The sequence below is a fragment of the Leopardus geoffroyi genome, chromosome D2, assembly GCF_018350155.1.
Source record: "Leopardus geoffroyi isolate Oge1 chromosome D2, O.geoffroyi_Oge1_pat1.0, whole genome shotgun sequence".
NCBI lineage: Eukaryota > Metazoa > Chordata > Mammalia > Carnivora > Felidae > Leopardus > Leopardus geoffroyi.
In genome coordinates this window covers 77456690-77460927 of record NC_059334.1, presented here as the reverse complement: position 1 = coordinate 77460927, position 4238 = coordinate 77456690, and the positions used below count along the sequence as shown (strand labels likewise).

At 43.0% G+C, this 4238-nt stretch overlaps 1 non-coding gene across 1 annotated transcript; it reads right to left on the bottom strand.

The window, feature by feature from the left end:
- Positions 1 to 296: 296 nt before the first annotated feature.
- TRNAK-UUU lies at positions 297 to 369 on the bottom strand. Its single transcript has one exon. It is a non-coding gene; the product is annotated as a tRNA-Lys (tRNA).
- Positions 370 to 4238: the final 3869 nt, after the last annotated feature.

Genomic DNA, 4238 nt, shown 5'->3' with positions numbered 1-4238 from the left:
GTTCCTGCCCTTGAGCTTGTCGATGAAATAACGATCTTCCATGATCCACGTTCTGCTAGCCTGAAGAATTCTTCTGCAAAGTTAATCCCGATGGTCTAATTGACCTAGTGTATAAGTTTAGGCTTTAACACATTGAGATACTTTACTCCGTGAAGAAATGAGAAGGACGTATCATTTGATATCATTTTCTGTATTAATGTTAAGCAATTTCTTTAAATAATTGACTATTGTCCTTGTTAATTCCATTATTTAGCCATTTCCATTTCTTCTATTTCTGCTTTTGCAAGGAGGCTCCATGCCCAACGTGAGGTTCAAACTCACGACCCTGAGATCAAAAGTTGAATGCTCTACCAACTGAGCCAGCAAGGCACCCTTATTTCTGTTCTTATCCTTATTTCTTCTTTTCTATGTATTTTTGGTTTAATTCACCCACATTTTCCTAGTTTCATCATGTGGAAACTTCAAAAAGAAGAAAGATTTCAGATCAATGATCTGAGATTTAAAGCTATACATTTCTCTTAAGTCAATGCTTTAGTGGAATCTTTGAATTTTTGAAGTGTGTGTTTTCATCATAATTTTCCAGTGCACCTGTTTTCTTTTTGCTTCGATTTCACCTTAGACCTGTACATTCAGCTGTTTCATTTTCAAACCTTCAGAGTCTTTCCAGATATCTTAACATTATTAATACCAAATTTAACATTGCTGGGATTCAGAAACACACCTTTAAAGATTTCAATATCTGGACATTCATTGAGACATACTTTATGGCCTAGCATGTGGTCTCTTAATCTGCCACGTGTTCTCAAAAAGGGAACGTGTCCTCCGGCACCTTGTTCAGTAAATCCCCATTAAGTCTGTGCACAGTGTTACTCAAATCTTCCGTATCCTCGCTGATTTTTTCTTGCCCTGTTTTCTGTTACTGAGAGAGGGGGTGTTCACATCTTCAGCTGTCTCTATTTCTCTCTTTAACACGGTTATTTTTTTTCTTTGGGGATTTTGAATTTCTCTAACTATTTGGCGTTGATTTTGAAGACCAAATACATCCTGTCTTGTCACGTATCCTGATGAATTGACCCTTTATCACCATAAAATGCTCCTCTTCAGCTCTGCTCATGGTTCTTTCCTTGAAATTTATTTTGACTGGTATTAATGTAGCCACCCCAGCTTTCTTATGTTTTGCCTTTTATATCTTTTCCATCCTTTTTCTTTCAGTCTACCCAGGTCTTTATATTTAAAGTGCATCTTTTTTAGACATTTAAAATGTTTTTTTTTTTAATATTTATTTTTGAGAGAGAGACAGAGCGTGAGCAGGGGAGGGGCAGAGAGAGAGAGGGAGACACAGAATCCAAAGCAGGCTGACAGCACAGAGCCTGACGCAGGGCTCGAACTCACGAACTGTGAGATCATGACCTGAGCCGATATCAGATGCTTCACCAACAGAGCCACCCAGGTGCCCCTTTAGACCTTTTTTTTTGTCATAGCCTAAGAAGAAAAAAAAAACATGAAAATTACTAGATGTGTAATGATGAAGGAAGAGTTTCTGAATGGCATTATGGCGGGGTAACTAAAACCCAAATATTAGCTTTCACGTCTTCAGGCAAGTTATTGGTTAAAAATATCATTTCCCCATAATTTTTCTGTTGTTCAGCTCCCCCAGATCCTGTTGACAGCTGTTCCTTAAACCAGAGAAATATGAGACTGTCAGAGACAGTTTGGGTTGTTGATGTTACATCTTGCAATAATAACACCATTTGAATGAAATGAGATTATAACTGTTTGCTGCTGACTTTGAACAAACACCATTGTCCTGTCCTGCAGCATCTCAGAAGGTCTGCCAACAGAGGTTTGATGATGCTCACTGAAGCACTTCTCATGAGAGCTGAGATACGTGACACAGAACAAAGAACAAAGAAAGTATTTCACTCTCAACAATAGGCGCCTTGAAATTAAACAATCATTAGCTGTTAAATGACTCTATCCATCACCAATGTGTCCAGCCTAATCTTTCAAATTGCTAGACTGAATTAATATTTTTCTCTGCAGAGTCAGAAAAATATGAATACCCAAATAATAGTCATTATTATAGAGATGATTACACTCTGCATTCAATGTTATCTGCACTTTTCTTGCTTTGTGCCTAAGATTTACACTTGCTTTTCACAGTGAGTGTCGGGGTCAATTTGAAGCCTGCAAGTGTTTTTGAAAGACTTATTTCTTATATAATCTTCAATATTTTGCCAAAGTTCTATAGGACGGTGGTAAGAGAGTCAAAGGTATTTTTCCTATCTTGGAAAGGACCCCAAATGACCCACAATCCAAGTTCAGAAACCAACCAAGCACCCCAAATGGCCTCCAACTGATTGAATGGGTAGGTAAAATGTAGTTTATTCATACAGTGGACTATTATTCAGCCCCGAAAAGGAACGAAGTCCGGATACACACTACGATAGGGATGAACCTTGAAAACATTGTGGCAAGTGAAAGAAGCCATCTCAAAAGGCCACACATTGTATGATTAAGTTTACAGGAAATCTCCAGAATAGGCAAACCCACAGAGACAAAAGGCAGATTAGTGTTTGCCAGGGGCTGGGGTGGGGGATGGGCAATGACAGCTAACGGGCACCAGACTCCCTTGGAGGGTGATGACAATGTCTTCCAACTAGATAGTAATAATGGCTGCACAATGAACGTACTAAAACCCATCAAACTGTATTTTAAAATCATGAATTATATGGAATGTGAACTTTATCTCAGTAAAAATAAATAAATAACAACAAACAAGCAAAATTAGCCAGTTATGGACAGTTGGTTTCCCTGTAGGTGACAAGGAGGTGGCTCTCCAGAAGAGTGTCCCTTCTCTCCAACCGTTCCCAGAGGAGAGGGGCTGTGGGAGGCAGAAGGTCTCCCTGCCCCTCCCTTCTCTCTGCTGCCCCCGAGTAGACTCACCATAAGGGAGACCCTGGGCGAGCCTGTGACTGCTTGGAGAAGCGGACACTGATGTCGTTCCCCAGCCACCCTCTGGGCGGCCGACCTCCTGCACCACTGAGGACTGAGTGGGGGAGGGGGTGCCCTGGGGACAGATGACAGGATGGACAGCCTGGAGAAGGATCAAGAGCTGCTCCCTTGATGTCCTGGCTCCTGAGGGACGGATACGATCGGTCACTGCCCATGTCCAGGAGCCCCCTCCTCCAACATCAGGGGAAAGTATGTGTGAGGCCACCGCCTGCGGATCAAGTCATCTAAGGGGCCGCCAGAGCCCAGGACAGCTTCCAGGATGCAACCCTTCCAGTGGGGCCTAGACAATATGGGAAATCAGCAAGATGACAAACAGAAGCAGAGAGTGACCACTCCAGGGACAGTCACTCAGGGAAATATTCTTTCTCCAGCCCCCCAACCCCACTCCAACACTAGGACAAGGGCATTCCAAGCCTCCTGACCATCTGGAAGCTCCCAGAGGGTCCCCGGATTGATGGAGACTCTGTCGGCTGTGTCTAACGCCCTTCTCCCGAGTTTTCATTTCCTAGAAGCCCAACCCCACCTGCAGGCACGTGGACCAATCCTCTGGCCTCCCCAAGAGATCCATACAATGTCCCTCAACTATGCATGCTTTATTTTTTAAGTTACGCAGCCTCAAATGATACCGCAGGTGGGACACTTGTTAACCCAGGTGAGGCGAGACTGAGCCAAGTTCAACCCAATTTCTTTTCAGGCTCTTCTCATTAAGGATCGAAAGATCTCAGTGTTCATCCTCTTCCGAAGTCTCCTTAATTCAGCATGTCTTGGCATGCCCATTTTACAGAGGAGAGCTTAACAAAGGCTCTGAGAATTCGAGGGACTTGGTCAAGGCCACACCTCAGTAAGTGCCAGAAATGTCTGCCGTTGTTACAAATTCGGAATGTCTAACATACCCTAGTCCCCCTTACCCGTGGAGGATCCGTTCTCTGACCCCCAAGTGGATGCCTGAACCCGCATTTAGTACTGAACCCTAGGTATACTATGTCTTTTTCCTATATGTACACATCTATGATAAAGTTTCATTTGTAAGTTACACACAGTAAAATATCGACACTCATAATAAACTAGGACAATTGTAACTACATACTCTAGCAAAAGTTATGTGAATGTGGTCTCTCCCTCTCTCTCTCTCTCTCTCTCTCCCTCTCCCTCTCCCTCTCTCTCTCTCTCTGTCTTGCTGCTGTACTGCACTCCCCTTTCTTGTGATGACGTGAGCCAGTACA